At 42.1% G+C, this 21,310-nt stretch overlaps 1 pseudogene across 1 annotated transcript; it reads left to right on the forward strand.

Annotated features, from left to right (window-relative positions):
- The first annotated feature begins 16,747 nt into the window (after positions 1-16,747).
- LOC306658879 (myosin light polypeptide 6-like) lies at positions 16,748-20,450 on the forward strand (annotated as a pseudogene). The gene is made up of 2 exons: positions 16,748-16,757; positions 19,782-20,450. The product of its transcript is annotated as a myosin light polypeptide 6-like (transcript).
- Positions 20,451-21,310: the final 860 nt, after the last annotated feature.

A 21,310-nucleotide genomic window follows, 5' to 3' on the forward strand; every position in this document is an offset into this window, starting at 1 on the left:
GCCCAGAGACCAAATCTACATATAGTCCTCCCTTGGTATCCACAGGGGATTGGTTCCAAGCCTCCTGTGGAATCAAAATCCATAGATGATCAAGTCCCCTGTAAAAAACGACACATTATTTGCATGTAGCCTACATACATCATTCCACACACTTAAAATCCCCACTAGATCACTTATAATATCTAACAGAACATAAATGTTAGGTAGTTGTTATACTATTTGGTTTAGGAAATAATGAAATAATGACAAAAATAAGTTAGTAGACATTCAGTTTAATAAATAGTTTAAAAATAATTTAAAATTATTTTTTCCCTCTGTGATTGGCTTGAATACCTGAATGTGGAGCCACCCAATACAGAGAGGACTGCCTATATTTGGACAGAAATTATACCACAGTGAAGAAGAGAAAGTGATCAAGCTACTGCTGCTGAAAAGAAAATGACAAAATCCAGGGTCTGTGTTATTGTTTGGATGTGAGATGTTGCCCAAAAACTCATGTGTGAGACAATACAAGAAGGTTAAGAGAAGAAATGATTGGGTTATGAGAGCCTTAACCCAATCAGTGAATTAATCCCCTGAAAGGATTAACTGGGTGGTAACTGAAGGCATGTAGGGTGTAGCTGGAGGAGCTGGGTCATTGAGGGTATGCCTTTGGGTATATATTTTGTATCTCGTGTATCTCTTTCTGTTTCCTGATCATGTCCTAAGCTGCTTTCTTGTGCCAACTCTTCTGCCATGATGTTTTGCCTCACCTCGAGCCCCTAGGAATGGTGCCAGCCTTCTATGGACCGATATCTCTGAAACACTGAGCTCCAAAATAAACTTTTCCTCCTCAAATTTTTCTTGTCAGGTCTTTTAGTCACAGCAGTAAAATATCTGACCAAAACAGTTGGCCTGTGATCAGAATAATGGACATGGCCAGGGTGGGGACATAAACTGGTGGGAAGTGTTTGGAAGGTTGTTGGTATGGACCAACGAGTCTCTTTCAGGAGCTTTATTGTAGTGCAGTAATTATATGCTCAGCTGCTAAGATGTTCATTTGAGTACTGGTTATATGAGTGAAACTGCTCAATAATATTGAATCAGTTATATAAACCATATGGCCATATGGTGGGTCACTATGCCATTTTTTCTTTCTCAAAAATTATGCTGTGGAAAATTTAAAGATTTGAGATGATGTTAATACATACTTGTAAATAAATATATTAGGTTCGGCATGGGAACAGGATCCCATTTTTGTTTTTTTTTTTTAATAAAAAACTTAAAAGCCTGGAAAGAAAAATGCTACCAATAGTTATCTCTGGCTGATAGATTGTGGGAGGTTTAGATTTCCTCCAAAAGTCTTATAAAATATTTTATTTTTCTTTGTTTCCATACAGGGGATCAAGCTCAGCTGTACTTCATCACTGAGTTATAGCCCCAGCTCCAACCACCTTTTATTTTGAGACACCATCTCACTAAGTGGCCCAGGCTGGCCTTGAACTTGAGATCCCACTTCCTTAGCCTCCAGAATTGCTGGGATAATGGGCATGCCCTCATTGCACCCTGCTTATTTTCCATTTTTGTAACTAGCATGATGTATTATTACCTTTGCAAATGAAAATTATCTATCAAAATAATTAAAAGGAGAGAGAACATGCTGCTGCTACAGTAATTTTCCTGCTGCTGAACTGAAGGAATCGCCTTAGAAACTAACACATTCACTTCCTATTCCATTATTCCCATTCTTGTTGGTTAATTAGAATAAATTGGTCCCTGGGGACCTGATTAGACCCGAGGAGCTGGTGACTTAACACAGTACCAGACCCAGGGGCCATACTGGTAGGCTCTGGCTACCCTGGCTTATTTCCTGCTGGTTGCCTTCTCTCCAGCTCCCGGTTGGGCACTGGAAATAAGCTTCTGTAAATACCATAACTGGATAATCCCATCATGTGATAACCTAGGACACTGGGATGAATATTGGTTTCCATTGCTCAGGTTGACTGGAAAGAGTGAAGTGTGGCCAGACTCACCACCCATGCTACTCCCCACAGTACTTGGCATGGACAAGACATTTGGTTAGTGTGGGATGAATTAATCCAGGGCAACAGGAAATCAGTCAGCTAATTCCCGTGCCTGTGCAGAGAGCTGGAAGAAATGGCTTCTGTCATGCCCATAGGTACCCTTTGTTTATTTATGCAAATTTGCTAGAATGTGTGTGTATGTATATAATAGATTCCATACACACTTATAAAGCATATATATATAGGTGTGTGGTACCCTTTGTTTATTTATGCAAATTTGCTAGAATGTGTGTGTATGTATATAATAGATTCCATACACACTTATAAAGCATATATATATATAGGGGTGTGTGTGTGTGTGTGTGTGTGTGTGTGTGTGTGTGCACGCACTGTGCCCTGTTATCTGAAATGACTAAAGGGAAAATGGCAAGAAGAACAACTAGTGAGAGTCTGTAGGTTAGCACTCTGTTCTTCCAATATCCATTCATCCAAATATACAACTTGCTGAATGTATACTGTGAGCCATGCCTTGTACTGGGTGCCAGAAAGAATGAACAGATAAATCAGAAATAAAAAAAAAATCATACAATAAAATTGTTTTCCTTTTGGTGTATAGTTCTAATACATTTTTGACAGGTACAGATTCGTGTAAATAGCACCACCATCAGGTTACAGAACAAAGTGTGAGAATTTTAATTTCCAATTGGCTGCCAAGGAGATTGAGACCCAGCCATACTGATTGATGCCCCAAGGCCAAACAGACCATATTGACAGGATGACAGAGAGCATTGGGTTTTGCTGCAGAGTCAGCGAGAAAAGTTGAGGAAAGGTCCAGTATAGGTCACTAGAAGTGGAACTTTACTCTTCTTCGTGGAGGGCACACTTCTGAGCACCAGGAAAGTTTACTCTGCAGACTTTGAGAAAGGCTTCTTGGAATTTAGAATTTAGCTAGGTCCACGAGTTTGCCCTCTCTAATTGCCCAGTGTCAAGGTACATGACTAGTCTGGAATAGTTGATTTTAACCAAGAAGTATTTTGATTCACTTTCTTTAAAAATACATATGCAATCTTTTGCCAGTAATTCTTGGTCATTTTCAGGACTATTAATTCAGTTATTAAAAATCATGACTGTTGATTCAGATATTAAAAATGAAATAGAGTGGTTTTCTAGCCCTTCTCTTGGAAAAAGCCTTCTTGCCTGTCCTTACCCAAATCTGTATTTAATTGAATGAGTTTGAGTTCTCTAATTGATGGCCCAAACACCCTATAGTCTTACTCCATTTGGTCCATGACTGGTACCACACTATGGCAGGGCTAATCCAAGGGCTCCAGGAGAAGGCCAAACTTGCCTTCCTGGTGCAGAAGGAAATTCTTCTCAAAGTTCCCAACAGGTATCTCAGTGATACAGCACCTGCCTAGCATGTAGGAGGCCCTGGGTTTAATGCCCAGCATGGGGTTGGGGGGAAGGTTCCCAACAGGACCCCAAAGGTCCACCAACCTGGAGCAAGTATCATGAATGCATTCCTTCCAAAGCACTTGGAGTTCCCACTCTAGCCTTATTAGACTGAAAGGGATTTTAGAAGGTATCTACTCCTTCTCCAGACTCCACACATCCTGTCCTCATGGTGGGAATTTCTGATCTCAGTTGGGAACACACCTATAACCAGGCACACCCTCCCAGAGGCAGCCCCCTCAGTGGTTACACAACATGAATGCTTAGAAAGATCTTCCTGATATTAAATGACACTGGTGGACCAGTGATGTCCGCCCACTGTTCCTACTGCTGGAGTGTTCAACAGACTTTCCAAATGGCACTTATAACAGCAGCAAAATGGAAGCACCAGAAAACATGAAAAAAGGACATTGATGAGTAGTAGTAATTAAAAAAAAATTACTTCGGAGAAAATCAGATTGTTACTATGCTTCCTTATACTTCTTTTTAGGATTTAGATAATTTCATTTTATATCTAGGAAGGTAACAGTGGGGCAAGAGATACTATAACCTTTAGCATTTGAAGATTCCTAAAGATCTTGATCAAGCTCTGATCATCTTAGATTCTGCTTCTCTGCATCTACCCAGGGGAAGTCTCCTCACCAGACAGTCCCTCAACTAGTTGATGACTCCCTTGCCTCTTAGGCTCAACCTTTGGTCATTTTGTCAGCCTCCAGATGCCCTTTCTGAGCAAATGGAAGAGGTTTGGGGTTTCCCCCAAAGACACACAATCCCCTTGTATTTGTCTTTCTACTCAGCTTCCTGACCCTTGTGCCAAGGATAAGAACATCCAATGAGTAGAGGCCCATGAGGAGCCCCCAGGGTGGGTGACTCCTCCTTACCATATGGCTGAGCTTGAACATCTGCCCACCTGTCCCCATCAGCCTTACATCACCAGCCTAGAGGGATGGAGATGGTCCTTTTGTCTCCTGACCTGGCCCTGGGATAACCAGGGTCTCCCACCAGGCTCTCTGTGGCAGGGTTGTGGAAAGATGCCAAAGTTAGGACTGCAGTCTTTTGGTCTATAGGATAAGGGTAGAGGAAGGGCTGACTAAGCCTCCTGAGCTATCCAAGGGTCATAATCGTTGTGGTATTTATTACTAAACAACATGACACAAGTAAAGGCTTTGGAGAACAGGGGACCCTAAATGGAACAGGAAGTGGTCACTGTGATTCAACCGTAGAGCTTTTCCTTGAGTGTCATCTGTCAAGAGTGACACAGCCTGTGGGGAAAGTCACTGTGCTGAGGTGGGGGTGGGTCGGTGGGGGTGTGGGTCGGCGGGGTGAGCTGGGCAGTGAAATCAGAAAAGTGAGCAGCTTTCTGTCACAGTGGTGTCTTCGGGGCACTGGAGCTAGCATCTATCTCGGTCATGGAAAGGTACGGTCCCCAGGAGGCAACACCTCTGCCTTTTTGAATCAGAACCTATTTGCTGGAGCTACATTTGGACAGGTTACTTTACTTCTCTAAACTTCTATTTCCTTATGGATATCCTGGGAATACTAATGGAGTCTACTAATAGGGTTCTTGTGAAAATCAAATAAGATGTTATATACACATTACTTAGAAGGTATAAGGTAGTTGGCAATAAACAATGGATGTTGTTATTTTGTTTATTATAATCAGAGACTCTCAAAGGTGGAACGTTCAGCCTAAATCATCCGTTTTCAGGAAAAGAAATTTGAAATGTCATGAGGAGCAGGATGTCTCCCAGGGCTCACATAGCTGAACAGAGACACAGCCATTTCTAGAACATGGGTCTCAACTTCTCAACCCCTTTCTTTCTTTCTCTTCCTGTTCCCCTCCCCTGCCTTCATCATTGTCTGCCAGTCCCTGAAGTCTTGTAATGAGCCAACTATCGTGAGTGTGATATCAGCTAATTCTCATATAAGGTGAGCAAAATTGCCATCTTCCAGAGGCCACGGCATCCAGAATGCTTCCATTCACCTTTTCATCAATACTCTTTAACACTGTGTCTCCAACCCCCTCCCCGGAAGTCCTCCTGGATTGAACCTGCTCCCAGGACCCCAGTCTCTCCCAAACACCATCTACAGCCTGATCTAGCAGGTATTCCCAAGACCATCACCAAACAACGCAAACATGGGGAAGGAGTCAGTGTCCTCTGAGCAGAGAAGGATCTTTCAAATCATAACTTAAAAAAAAAAAAAAAAAAATATATATATATATATAAAGTACTTTAATAATAAACATAAAGTAATAAGAGCCATCTTTTTTTTTCTATTTCTTTTACACCAGGCTCCCTTCTAAGTGCCTTACATGGAATACCTTTAAATATGCATCTTACAATACTCTCGGAAGAGAATTCCACAGCTTCTGTCCCTCAGTTTTCCCTGGCTTTCCAGTAGCTCAACCAAGGCAGTATTAGCTTCTACCCTTAGACGGGGCTCAGTCTTAGGTTGGGGGAAAGGGCTGGAGGTGGGCAAATACCCAGGTACATGGAGGGGTCAACAGTCAAACACATTCAGTGTGGTTTTAAACATATTCCTGAGGGAGGACCTGCGGCCTGGTTTGTGTCTGATTCTCCCAGTTCCAGTGTCAACAGAAGGGCATTTAGCCATGTCTGTGGTATCCAGTCCGAAATCTTTAGGGGACATTCTCCTCTTGGCTCCTCTACCTGCACTAGACTCTGAGTTCTGGTCACACGCCACTTCTTCCCTTGACCCTTGACCTTGTCTCTGCCTAACAAGCTCTGTTGCAATTTTCCGCCATAAACTGGCTGTGTCATACAGCTGGGCATCTGCACAGCCTCCTGTCTGCTTGGAAGGCCCCCTTCACTCCTACCTGCTGTCTGCAGATATCCATGGAGAAGTAAATAAATTCTCCACTCAGATCTGTCTCCCCAGATGAAACTGTGAGCTTCTCAAAGTATGAACTGGGATTTAGTTTTTTTTTTTTTTTTTTTTTCACAAATAGGCTGTACACCTGAACCATAGTTTGTCAACTTATTTTTTAAAAATTTGCATTAAAATACTTGTCTTGATTAATAAGTTTTTTTGTCCCCCCCCCCCCCCAATACCCACCAGAGGGCTTTGAATCTGAAGCAAGTGTCTCACTCCGGTACCTGCCTGCTCCTTTGCAATCTAACAGCCCAGCACACAGCCTGGACTTGTGTTGGCTCAGCTGTCACAGTTAAGTGAATGACACCAGACTGGGAATCCAGAGCTCTGAATTCCAAGCTCTGTGGCTCAACTGTGTAATCCAGGCAAACCCCATAACTGCTGCAGGCCTCCATTTTCCCCTCTGAAAAATGCACAGATTATATGGATTGCCAGGCAGGTTCTCCCTGCAAGCACTCAGCAAACATTCACAGATAAAGTTATGGATCAGAGAGATGGACACAACCGGGTTCCTTGTCCTGGAGGTGCTCACATCTGCAGGAAATCAGGAACTCTTGGAGCCTTAGGTATGTTCCCTGTCACACAGCATGCCTGGGGCTATGGTGAGGTTTAAATGAAAGAAGGCAATCATTGTACACTGTATTACTCCAGATCTTCTCAAAACTTGAATGCGGACTTGCCTTTATACTTTTTATAAACCACTTGGCAAAAGTACTAACACACTCTCTGATGCTGGGTTGTTGAAGAGCAGCTAGGTGCCATGATTTCAAACCTACCTGGGCACTTACGAGCTATGTGTCCTTGGGTAAGTTACTGAACCTCTCTAAGCCTCCCTTTCCTCCTCTGCTAAGTGGGAATGTCAGCCAAGATCTTTCCTACCTACTCCCATCATTGAGAAGGTTACAGGAGATTGCAGTGCAAGCACATTGAATACTGAAAACCACCTGCCCAGGGCGCCCTGTGAGGAGTCCTGCCTCCTGAGGTTTTGTGTGTTCTCCTTCCCCACTCTCCATCCCTCTCTGGGGAAAAGGAACAGAAACTACTAACTACTGTGGAAAGTGATTCCTGTCAGGGTAACTTCTGATGGATATCAAAGTCGTAAAGTTAAAGGAGTAAGGAGGAACTCGGGAGCTGAAAGCCAGGAAGGCCTGGGGGTGGGAGAGCCTTTCTGAGTCATTGAAATCACATTCAAAGCACAATGTCCTGCACAGTGCTTTCAAAAGTCCCAGCCTCCCCTCACTTGGCTATTTCTCACAGAAACTTGGGGTTAAAGCAATTCACATTGCTCAGACCTCAGTTTTCTTCTTCACAAAATGAAGAAGGTAGACAATTAGGCTCCTGAGCCGCTGGAGTCTTTTGAGTTCTCATGGTGCTTGGGGAGGTGTGGGTTGGGGGAGGATGATTTCATTTCTCCTTCCCCCATCAGATGCCCTCTCTGCCCGGTCAGTTCTTTCCCACACTACTGGCCTAAACATCCAGTGCATGGTCCGCGGGCAGGCCCAGGGCAGATTTAGGGCCATATGCTCTGCCCAGCTTGCCTATCCAAACCCTAGATAAGGCTGGGGGCATTGCCTGTCTGCCCCACCTGGCTAAGCCCAGGTGCCCATGGCACAATTGCTGTCATGGGAATGTAATCAGGGCAGTTCCCATAGCACTCCCTGCTCAGGGTGGGACCCCTTCCTTAGCCAGGTGATTGGAATCACACACTGCAAAATATTAATTATCATTGCTCCTAAAACCCCATCAGTGGCTGGCAGCCCTGCCCAGGAAGTCCAAATAATCAGCATCACTGACTTTTTAGTCACCCAGTGGGGAACCAGGTCATCTGACTGTCCAGCTGCTCTAAGAGGGCCAGTCCTACGGCAGAGTCACTTCCTGGAACTTAGCCAGGGACGTGTCCATGCAAGGAGGCTGGTGGGGGCTGAGTCAGGGTGGGGGACATGTCAGGGAGGAGAAGGGAAGAATATGGAACTCTGGAAGAAGAAAGATGAAAAGACTGGCTAGCTAGATCCCTTTAAATGGCTCTCTTTGATACCAGAAAGTCGACACAACTCTGTTTTATGGAGGAGGTTGAGAAATGTAAGAAAATTGCCCCAAGTCCCAAGCCAGCAAAAGGCAATGCTAGGGCACTTTCCACAACACTAATGGCAGGTAATTTCACAGGCAGGAAAAACCACCCCAGCCTAATCAGTGGTTGAGCATATCGGGAATGTGAGAAAGTAGTGGGCAGATCATGTTGTCAGGATGACAGTGGGACTACTGGCTCTTATGCTCTTGGTGGCATGGAAGTCCCCCCTCAAAACACAAGGAGGTGTAAGCATCCAGGTGGGTCATGCCCCTGACCTGCATCAGAATTGAGGGATAGTACCTAGGAGCAAGTGCTTAAACCATGTGCATTAAGCCTCAATGGGTATTTCAGAGAAGCATTCTAGAATCTAAAAATCTTTTTTGAAAAGGTGCTTATAATGTATAAATACATACTACCTCTCCCCACCAAATCCCACAGGATGTTTTATGTTTATAAGAGTGATGATTACAAAGAATCTGTAATAATATAAGGAAATGCATATGCTATTTGGTAGGGTACCCACTGTGTATACAGGACTAATTACAGCTATTCAAAAAGGGGGCGGTTTATAACTAAAGAACCAAAACTGACCCATAACTGATATATAGAAAACAGATCAGCCAGAAACACCACCGTATTGACAGTGGTTTTACTGAGTATCTGGCACTATGCTAAGCACTTTTTTTTAAAGTCTTCCCTGAGGTGGACATTGTTATTGTCTCTATTTTAAAAGACTCACAGGTGTTAGGGCATGTCCTTGATATTGAGTTGTTGGCTCTCCAGGACCCAAAGCACCCTGTCCAGGGGACAGGACTTCTCTGGTGCTTAAGCTTAGAGGAAGGGAGCCCCCACCTCCTACCACTCAGGACCAGGGGCAAATCTGTACCCTCTAGCTTTTGGCCATGGAGTAGTCATATGACAAGGGCTCAGTCAGTCAGATGTGCCTCCTTGAGGCCTGGGCTTCTGGGCCTATTTGTTGTGCTATTTAGCTGCAGCACAGCAACCTCCTGACTACACCCTTTTGGGTCAAATGATTGCTTTGTATCTCCTTCTTGCTCTAGGTCTCCATGGCTCCTTAATTTCTGCCCCTTTCTCAAGACAATCCCCTCTTGGACCTCTGCCAATTCTACTACAGTGGATTCCCTTCTTTGTTTAAGATGGTCAGGGTCTATTTTTGGACTCGGTCACTGAGAGCATTATCAGCTCTCTCCAGTATTCCAGATCAACAGCGAAAGCAGGATTCCTTTTTCTTTTTTTAATTGCTGGAGATTGAACCCAGGGCTTTGTGCTTGACAGGCAAGCACTCTACCAACTGAGCTACATCCCCAGCCTGAAAGCAGGATTCCTATCCAAATCTGTCCATCAGACCTCGGGCATTTAACCAGTCCTCGGAGTTGCCCATTCTTCCCCGAAAGTATGATTAGCATTTCCTGAACTTCTAGAAAACAAACCGGAAATATTTTCTTGAAAATATTCCCAGAAGTTAGTGGCCCACCATCCATTCTCCTGCTGTGGGAACCTGGAAAGTCATTTTGTGAAGGGCCGGAAGCCAGGGGGCAAAACCCAAGCCAGGGAGGAGTCAGCCCCGGCCTCCAGTGAGTGGGGTGCAGATTGACACAGAGGAGAGACACAGAGGCAGATCAACCTCCCTGGCACTTCCTGGCTGGTGCCAGAGGACTGACTCAGCACAAGCCCTCCTTCCCCAGGAGCCCTCCTTGACCTTTGGAGTCTGGGAGAGGAAGAGTTGTTTAGACCCCTTGCATGTCCCTCTCCTATGCCTGGTGGTGACAGTTTGTCTACGCGTCTGCCCCATGCAACTACAAACTTTTAGAGAACAAGGACTAGGTCTTTTCCACCTGATTCTGTGATGCCTGGGGACAAAAATGTAATTAGAGTGAATGAGCAAATGAATAAATGAAGGGCTGTCCCTTCCTAGCCAAGCAATGTGCAACCATAAACCCTGGGACTTCTCCAAGACCTCTTGGCAAATAGAGCCGCGCTGGGCTTTGGAGTTGATCAACCTTGCTTATAACCCTGGTTCTGTTGCCTATAAGCAAACCTCTGCAAACCTCAGTTTCCTCATCTGGTGTAGTTTTTAACTCTCTCACAATCTATAGAGAAGGTGTGAAAATGGCTGGCACAGAGTAGGCACTCAGTACAGCCTAGCTCGCTGCCTTCTCCCGACACTCTGACTCAATTCTTTCTTCCTGCCCCTCGGCTGCGTAAAATGTCTCACAGTAGGGAAAAGTTAAGTCAACTATAGCATATCGACATAATAAAAATGGTAGGCATTCAATAAGAATAGTTAAACCTGTGTTTATGATGGCATAGAATATTTTCATGTGAAGAAGAGACTAAATTATTCATACAGTATGACCTCAGTCATGTCAAACAAATACGCACACACATGCTTGTACATGTAACCGATCATGTGTGGAAGAATACACAAGAAACTCTGAACAGTGGCTTCCTTCTGGGTGGGAAGGAAAATGGAGCTGGACTTTGACTTTTCACATTATAGCCTTCTGTCCTATGTGTGCGTGTGTGTGTGTGTGTGTGTGTGTGTATGATTGTGTTTCTCCATGAGTATATATTAATATTTAAATGAAAACAAAACAAAAAAAAAACAGAGACAAATATAAAGGAATACAAAATTTCAGTAGTGGTTATTCAGGAAATAGTAAAATGATGGAATTATTAAAATATTTTTCTTATATTTTTATATATTTTCCATGAAGCTTTCTTTAATAAGCTTAGAGTTGTTCTACAAGGAGCATTAAAAGCAAAAATCATTTCAAGTGGAGGAGGAGCAGCAGGTGACTGTGTCTAAAGCGCGAAGGGAGCAGGAGGTGGGACCAGGACCAGGCACAGGCAGAACCAGGCACCGGCAGTTGTATTTTTGGAGCCATGTGGTTCCTGCTGAGTCAACTAACTGGTTATTTCGCCCCAGCCTGCCTTGAAGGCAGGAAATGCTCCCACTCCTGCCTGGTTCATTGTTAGTCACCCTCTTGGAGAGCAGGGTAGGGGGCAAGGGTGGGAGGCTAGTTGGGAGGAGTCTCCCTCTGGCCCTGGAGCCTTCTAGGCAGGTCCTGGGAAGGAGTCTAAGACCCAGTTTCCTATCCATCTGGCATCTTCCCCTTGAGGCAGGCCGTGGCTCAGAGTGAGCAGGAAAGGATGGGGGAGGGATACTGGGACACACCCCCTGGCCCTTGGCAGGCACCCCTCATGTGGAAGCTGTTGTGAAAATTAATTACCGTTTGTCCAGGGCTTTGAGATTCCCCAGATGAAAGACCCAGCAGAAGGAGAGTCATGATGAATGTGTTTACGGTATTGACTTTCATCCCTAGCACCCGGCGTGACAATCACATGTCCCTCCCCTAACCTCCCACTGCCCAGACATCCTGGCCTCCAAGTACCAGAAGCTGAGCCTCAGAACTGAATCAGTCCTGAAGAGGGAGGAGGGCAGGGAAAGACAGGGACAGGCGATCCTCCATCGTCCTGCATTTCAGATGGGCAAACGCAGGTGCTCTGTTGCCCCAGAGGCTAAAAGGAGGAAATGTTGACAAGATCAGTACCCTGAGGAAGGAAGTCTTGGAGAGAGGGGTGGTGGATCACTCTGGTGGCACCACCATTTCAGAGCCTAGGACTCTGCCTCTCTTTAGGAAGGAGGGACAGGGAGAATTCTAGAACTCGCTGGTTCATTCTTTTAGAAAACTGAATGGATTCATTGTTGGTTTCTTCTGAACACTTTTGACTTCGGCTGAATTCTGGTGTTTCCTGGCTCCAGGAGAACTCTGTTTTTCTGGGTTCTTCTTCTTTTGTCTTTCCTTCTTCATTTCATCCAAGATGTAGTTGCATGTCTTCATCTCGAAGTCGATCTGTAAAGCCATTCAGTGGTCTCTGTAGGCAAGGGTGCAGAGCAAATCCTGCAGAGAGGATCTTGGAGGGATCAGCCCCTCCCTTAGTGGGGCCACCTACTCACAGGCAATCTAAGAGGGCAGGCCGGACAGTTGTGGACTGGAGAGCTCAGGAAACATCCCAAGGACCTATGTCTGGAGGCGCAAAGGGATGAAGCCCAATAGGAGACAGTGAGGCTCCCACCACAGTCTGAGTCGAAAGTTCCCCTGAGGACAGGGCAGGCAGACAGGCAGGCTGGGCAAGATCTTGAAGGCCCTTCAGTGCCTTCAAGCTAAAGATCTGGGATCTTGTCCAGAGTGCAGTGGAAACTCACTAGAAGTTTCTGAGCCAGAGGATATGATGTTGAGTTTGAAAGGAGGGTGAGATCTTTCAACAGGTGGTGAATCTCAGCATCTCTGAATCAGTAGCTGTGCCAGGGAAATCACTGTCTTCTGCCTCAGACCAGCCTTGACTTCTGTTTCAACTAATGATGGGTCAGTACCAACGTCACCTCCCCAGGTCTCTCTGACACACAAGGCAGTTGTATTTTCTTCATGGCATTTAACTCCTTCAGGAATGATCTTGTATATACTTGTTTTCTTCCTTTTCCTCTTTCTCCCAAAGAGTGTAAACAAAATGTGGTAAGTGGCAGATGCTTGGTGTGTATTTGTAGAATGAATGAGTAGATGGATTGATAAATAGGGTGACAATACCAATATTTCTGTCACCTGGGCCTCAGCCCCATGGAGATACTTGACTTCTCTTCCTCTTCTGCTGAATCTGGTCATTCAGGGTCCAGGGTCATGACTTCTGCTTTTCTTCCTCCCCTCATTCTTTGCATTTAAACTCTAGCCTCTCCAACAACTCCAAGCTCCTTAGAGAGACTCCTTCTCATTCCCCCAAGGGGTTCTGGGGCCTTGGTCATGATATTTCCCACTGATCCAATCTTTACAGTTTTCCAAGAATTTTTCATCCTGAAATACCTAGAGTAGATTCAGAACTTGAAACTCAGGCCTCAACTCTAACACATTTATTCCATTATTGTCCTGATTTATGCATAATTAGCAATGAACGAATGAGTACTGGGAGTGCTCAAGGTTGATTATAGAGGGAGAAACTGGAAGTGGGAGGAACAGCTGGGAGAGATGTTGGTTCACAGTGACACAGGGCAGAAAAGCACAGAAAAGCAAGTGATGGGGTGAGGGAAGTGGGGGGGATGAAAAGCTGGGGCTAGAGAGGGCTGGTTCCCCAGAGATTAGGATGTCCTGTTCATGTGGCTATAGCACCCACCCCACAAGGTCTCCTTATTAAAGACAGAGAGACATGCAAACAACCCAGGAGAAGACACCAGAGACAAGGTTAAAGAGTGTATGGAGATTCCAAAGGAATTACTTATTGGCTTCTGAGCTAATTATTTCGAAGCAATAAGTAATAAACACATGAACAATTCTTCTGGGCAAAAGCTATGAAAGTCAAAAAAATAAAATAAAGCTGGGCATGTTAGCGGCAAGTGTAGTCCCAGTTTTTCAGCAGGCTGAGGCAGGAAGATCTTTTGAGCTCAGGAGTTCCTTATTGAGACTCCATCTCAAACAAACAGAAGCAAAGAAAAAAAGCAAAAAAGAAAAGAAAAATAAGTAAGAAAGAAAACATAAGTCATCAATTATTTCACCATTCAGAAAAAGCATTTTTAATATTTTGATGTAGATTCTTTCAGATTACATAAATATCATCATAAACATACTCATAGTTTGTTATCTTTCCATTAAAATATTATTTTATATAACATATACAGTTTTACATATTAATAATAATATATGTATTATACATATAAGACTACATGCACATTTGTTGTTGTTAATAAAATGGGATACACAAAGTTTTATAACCAGCTTTTTGTCCACTTAATAATATGCAGTGAACACAAAGGAGATTTTATAAGCCCAAAGGGCAGTTTGAAAAGATAACCTTTGGAATAAACAGGAAGCCAGAGAAGATATACGAGCATAAAGTGAGCGGCTAAGCTCTGTGGTTTTGATAAATATTATGAAGGTAAATAAATCTTAGCTGTCCTGCCAGGTTAGGTAATTATTAGCTCCCTATCAGCAAGGCCACTAATTCACAGACTCAGGATGTTGGTACTTGAAGGAGGCTTTGAGGTTATCTAACTCAATCCCCTTACCTTCCTATTGAGAAACTACAAGCCTAGAAATATTAAATAACATGTCTAAAGAGATATGACTGGTAAACCACAGAACCAGATTGAGAACAGAGGACCCTGACTCCCAGTCCAGTGCTCTTGACTGTGAACCACACTGACCAACAGGGCATGTGCTTTAGCCAAATACACTAATGTGCAGAATGGAACAGGGAGATATGAGGCCCAGGCCCAGTGGGTCCCTCAAGTGAATAACATGGGTAGAGATGTGCATGTTAAGAGGACATCAAACCAGGCACAGTGATGCACACCTGTAATCCCAGCATCTTGGGAGGCTGAGGCAGGAGGATTGTGAGTTCAAAGCCAGCCTCAGCAATTTAGCAAGGGGCTAAGCAACTCAGTGGGACTCTGTCTCTAAATAAAATACAAAAAGGGCTGGGGATGTGGCTCAGTGGTTAAGTGCCCCTGATTTCAATCCCCAATACCAATAAAAAAAAAAAAAAAAAAAAAAAAAAAGAAAGAAAGAAAGAAAAAGAAAGAAGGAGAAGAAAAGAAATGAAAGAAAAAGGACATCAAGCTGGGCTTTGTGGTACATGCCTATAACCCCAGTGACTCAGGAGGCTGAAGCGGAAGATCACAAATTTGAGGCCAGCTTGGGCAACTTAGAGAAACCTTGTCTCAAAATTAAAATTAAAAATAAAAAAAAAAAAAGAGCTGGGGATGTGGCTCATGGAAAAGTCTCCCTGGGTTCAATCCCTAGTAAAAGACCTCAAAATATCCCTGGGCTAGTACTTAGAAAGTAGCTGGCCCTGTGTGAGACCACTGACAACCAAATCTTGACTCCCTTACTGATCTTGCCACATGACTTTGAACAATTTACTTACATTTTCTCACTTTCTCATTTGTACAAAAGGGTAGTAGCTATAGGTACCTTATCAGGTTGCAGTGAAAATTAAGAAGAAAAGCTCACAGAGGGCTTAGCAAGGGGCTTGGCATATAGAAAGAGCAAATAAATGTGAGCCATCATGATTACTAATGCTCTGGCATAAAGGCCAATGTCTTGTGCCCTTGAAAAGGAGCTTAAGGTCATATCATAGCTGTCCTTGGCTGCAGGCACCTGTAAGAAAAGGAGACTGAGAAGGAGGCCCATCCATGGAGCTGTGCCAGCCCTGACCACTGTGTGGGCAGTAACCAAAGTGGACACATGACCCAGAGTGGGCAACTGGGGACTCAGGGACTTCTCACTGGATATCACCCCAAGGTATAGCAGCAAGGCCATCCCCACATTCCCTGGGACAGCCCCTTATAACAGAAATCAAGGGCCTAGAAAAGTTTTTTCCTCATTTTCAAATTTTATTTAAAAGATAATTAGAGGCCAGGGCTATAGCTGAGTGGTAGAGTCTGTGCCTAACACGTGTGAGGCCCTGGGTTCAGTCTCAGACCTGAAAAAAAAAAAAAAAAAAAAAAAAGACAATTCACCGTTTAAAGCAAAAATCACAAGTTGTTATGGCGTTTGTAGCCTGTGTCAAAGTAAATGAATTGCAACAATAGCTCAAAGACAAGGAAGGGGGACACGTAAGTACACCATCAAAAGTTCTTGCACTATTCACAGAGCACAATAATGGTACTTATTTGAACATAGTGATAAATTAAAGATGTATATTTTAAATCTTAGCTCAATCATTAACAATAACAACAATCTGGATGTGGTGGCACGTGCCTATAATCCCAGTACTCTGGAGGCTGAGGCAGGAGGATTGGAAGTTCAAGGTCAGCCCCAATGACTTAGCAAGACCCTCTCTTAAAATAAAAAAATTAAAAATTAAAAAAAGAATTAAAAAGTAAAGTGCCCCTGGGTTCAATCCCTAGTACCCAAAACATAACAAAACAAAATATAAACAACACCAGCAAAGGTGTAACCAATGAGCCAGCAGTAGAGAAAACATGACCTTATTTTTTAAAAAAACTCAATTTATCCAAAAGAAGGCAGATAAAGAGGGAAAACAGCACAAAAAACAGAGGGTGAAAATAGAAAACAAAGAGTAAAATGGTAGATTGAAATTCAACAATATCCACGGTTATATTAAAGGCAATTTTAAAAAGATAGATTGAGGGGCTGGGGCTGTAGCTCAGTGGCAGAGTGAAATAAATAAAATAAAATAGAATAATTATTTTTAAAAAATCGATTGAACCAGAAAAGCAAGACTCTGCTGTCATGGTTTGGATCTGAAATGCCCTGCAAAAGCTCCTGGTTGAAGACTCATCCCCAGTGCAGCAATGTTCAGAGGTGGGCCTGGGGGAAGTCATTGAGTCTTGAGGACTCTGACCTCACCAGTAGGCGAATGCATGGATGGCTTCATAGCTGAATGGTACGGGGAGGTGTTGCGGATGGCAGGAAGCTGGGCTCGTTGAAGACGTTGTGTCCTTGCGCGTGTGCACTTGGGAACCATATCTTATCCGGGTCCCTCTCTCTCTCTCTTCCTGGCCACCGTGAAGTGAGCAGCTCTGCTCAATCACACCCTCTCCACCATGATGTTCTGCCTCAACACAGGCCCACAGCAATAGAGCCAACTGACCGTGGACTGAAACTTCTAAAACCGTGAGCCAAAATAGATCTTTCCTCCTTTAAATTGTTTTTTTTAGGATATTTTTTGCCACATCAACAAAAAGCTGACTAATACACTCCCATATGCTCTTTTCAAGAAAACAACTCTAAATATAGACAGGTTCAAAGTCAAATGAAAAGATATATCATGTAAACACTAATCAAATGAAAGCCAGAGTTGTGATACTGATACTAGGCAATATATACAACGTAGTAAGGAATACCTGGGACAAAGAAGAACATTTCATGGTAATAAAGGGGTCAACTCATCAAGAGGACATACCAAGCCTAATGGGATTTTGGAACACATGAAGCAAAAACTGATAGATCTCAAAGAGGTAAATTCCAATTTTAGTTGAATACAATTTTTTCTCAGCAACTTACAGAAGAGTAGACAGAAAGTCAATAAGACTATAGACAACTTGAACAACATTATCAGTCAACTTGACCTAACTGACATTTCATAATGTCAAACCCCAAAGCAGTCAATTACACATTGTTTTCCATGTGCACATAAAATATTCATCAACCTATTTTGGGCCATCAAATAAATCTCAATAAATTCAAAGGGATTGAAATCATACAAAGTATATTCCCTAACCATCAGAATTAAACTGGAAATAAATAACAGAAGGATATCTGAAAAATCCTCCTTTAAAAATTAATCATGGGTGGGGCTGGGGATACAGCTCAGTTGGTAGAGTGCTTACCTCACAAACATAAGGCCCTGGGTTCAATCCCCAGCACAACAAAAAAACAAACAAACAAAACAAAATTAACTATCCAGGCAATCCTGTAATCCTGGCAATTCAGGAGGCTGAGGTAGGAAGATCCCAAGTTCAACGTCAGCCTCAGTAACTTAGCAGGAACCTCACTCAGCAACTTAGCAAGACCCTGTCTCAAAATAAAAAATAAGAAGGATTTGGGATATAGCTCAATCTGCAATACCAAAAAAAAAAAAAAAAAATTAATCAAACAGATTAAAAAAGAAATTACAAGGGAAATTTGAACACATTTTGAATTGAAAGAAAATGAAAACACAAGTGATCAAAATTCATGGAATGCCTAAAGAAAAATGTGTAGATTGAAATAATAGCTATTACAAATATAGCTTTAAATATATTAGAAAAGAAAAAAATATAAAAATCAACTTTAAGAAACTACAAAAGAGTAAATTAAACCAAAAGTAAACAGGAAGAAGGAAAAATAGACAAGAATGAAAATCAGTGAAGTAGAAAATGGACAAATAATACAGAAAAAAATATAATGAAACCAAAAACTAGTTCTTTGAAATATAAATTAAACTGGTAGGTTTCTATTCAGACTGATTAGGAAGAAAAGCAAGGAAAAAAATTTTGACTGTCTGGTATGAGACAGAGAAAACTGCTATATACCCTAAGATCCTAAAAAGATAGCAAGGGAATATTAACAATTTTATGCTAAAACATTTTAGCAACTTCAATGAAATGAAAAAGAAAGACACAAACTACCAAAGCTCATTCAAGAAGAAACAAGTTATAGGAATAGTTCTCTATCTACTAAAGAAATGGAATTTATTGATTAAAAAAAACCTTCACAAAAAGTAAACCTCGGGCCCAAATGACTTTCTGGTAAGTAACAAACATTAAAGGAAGAAGTAATACCAATTCAATACACTATCTTATAGAACCTGGAAGAAGAACTAATACTCCCCAATCATTTTATGAGGGTGGCATTATCCTAATACTAAAATCAGACAAATACATCACAAGAAAAGACTAGAGAAAGATACCCTTCATAAACACAAATACAAAAATATTTAACAAAATAATAGCAAATCAAACTGAGAAATGTGTTAAGAAAAAAAGGATAATACATCACAGTAAAATGAGGTTTATCCCAGAAATACAAGGTTTGATCAACATTCAAAAATTAATCCTCATAATAAAATTAAGAAAAACATTCTATTAAAATAGTATCAAAAATACTTTGGGGTTGGGGATGTAGCTTGGTGTTGAAGCACTAACTAGTATACACAGGCCCTGGATTTGATTCCCACCTTCTCAGGAAAAATAAAAAATAAAATGATTTAGGAATCATTAAATAACAGAAGTCCAAGACTTGGCTGTGAATGTGATTCAGCAATAGAGCACACACACACACACACACACATGCAAAGTACAGACTTGTACACTGAAAACAAAAAGTACTTTAAAAAAAATTAAAGAAGTCCTGAATAAATGGAAAGATATCCCATGTTCATAAATGAAAATACTTACTGTTAAGATGGCAATACTTCCCAGTGACTTGGGAGGCTGGGGCAGGAGGATTGCAAGTTCAAAGCCAGTCTCAGCAACTTAGTGAGTTGCTAAACAACTTAACAAGACCCTGTCTCTAAATAAAATATAAAAAGGGATGGGGATGTGGCTCAGTGGTTAAGCAACCGTGGGTTCAATCCCTAGTAACAAAAACAAAAACAAAAACAAAAAAACACCAAAAAATATCAATACTCCTCAAATTGATTTACAGTCTCAACAGAAACTATATAAAAATCCCAGCTGAATTCTCAGCAGAAATTAATAAGTTGATACTAAAATTCATTTGAAAATTCAAGGGACCCAGAATAACTAAAATAAAAAGAAAATAAAAAGTTGAAGGACTGACATTTTCTGATTTCACAATAGTAAAGGCCACTACTGAAGGAACAGGTCCTGCACACCTGAGCAGTCGAGATATGTGACCTCACCAAGGACTCAACCACCGAATTCAAAGAAGCCTTCCAGTTGCTTGACCAAACAGGTGATGGGAAGATCCTATACAGCCAATGTGGGGATGCAATGACCTGCCAAGAACCCCACAAACACCAATGTGCTCAAGGTTTTGAGAAATCCCAAGAGTGATGAGGTGAATGCGAAGGTGCTAGACTTTGAGTACTTCCAGTCTGTGCTGTAGACTGCAGCTAAGAACAAGGACTAGGAAATCTATGGGGGTTATGCTGAAGGCCTTAGGGTATTTGACAAGGAAGAAAACAGGTACCATTGTGGTACCTGTGGTGGTACCATGACAGAAGAAGAAGTGGAGATGCTGGTGGTAGGGCCATGAGGACAACACTGGTTGTACCAGTCATGAAGAGCTCATACGGATGGTGCTGAGTGGCTGAGGACATTCTCCATATCCCCAAGGCCCATGCCGCACACTGTGTGAGATTTGTGTGTGGCTCTGGAGACTGTCTAGCCTCTCTTGTCATGGCCCCTTTCCCATCTGGTCTCTCTTGGATGATGTTCATCAAATAAACTTGCTCTTTGCCCCACCCGCCAAAACTTATTACAAAACTACAGTAATCAAGATAGCATGGCAATTGTAGAAGGATAGATATACTGAGATCAATGAAATATGTTCAATGGAACACCAGTTGTATAAGGATAGACATATATCTAGGAATAACTCAGTGAAATATGTTTAGTGGAACACCAGCTGCATAAGGATAGACATATATCTAGGAATAACTCTTGAAACTTAATATGACAGATTACTTTTTCAAAGAAAATTTTCAATAATACTTCACCAAAGAAGATATACGAATGCCTATCTATATACACAATAATATTGGCAATGATGAAATGCAAACTTAAAAAAAAATATCCAATGAGATACCATTATAATACTACTAAAATGACTAAACAGAAAAAAAAGTCCCAGCTAGGATATGGAACAATCAGAACTCTCTTTCATTACTCATGGGACTGCAAAATGGCACAACCACTGGAAAAACAGTGTGGCCATTTCTTACAAAATTAGATACACACTTACCATGTGACCAGAAATATGCCCATGAATGTCTGTGGCAGGATTATCCATACTAACCAAAAACTGGAAAAAAAAAATAAAACAGGTCAACAGGGTCATGTCCTACTCTGAAATACTATTATAGCATTAAAAAGGAATGAATTATTAGACTCTCAACCCTAATACATTGAGAAACAACCAAGTTAAACAAACCAGACTGAAAAACCTATTTACTGTATGATCCCATTTATACAAAATTCTAGAAAGGCTCAGTTATAGTAAAGGAAAACCAATCAGTCATTTCTAGAGGTTGGGGTAGGGAGAGGGAAGTGAACATGCAGGACACAGGGAAATGTTTAAGATAACTAAAACAGTCTCTATCTTGATCGTGGTGGTGTTACCTGACTATATGTAAGCATTTGCCAGAATTCAAACTTAAAGGGGGTGAATTTTTATTGTATGTACATTAC

The sequence above is a fragment of the Sciurus vulgaris genome (genome assembly GCF_902686455.1).
Source record: "Sciurus vulgaris genome assembly, chromosome: 4".
Lineage (NCBI taxonomy): Eukaryota > Metazoa > Chordata > Mammalia > Rodentia > Sciuridae > Sciurus > Sciurus vulgaris.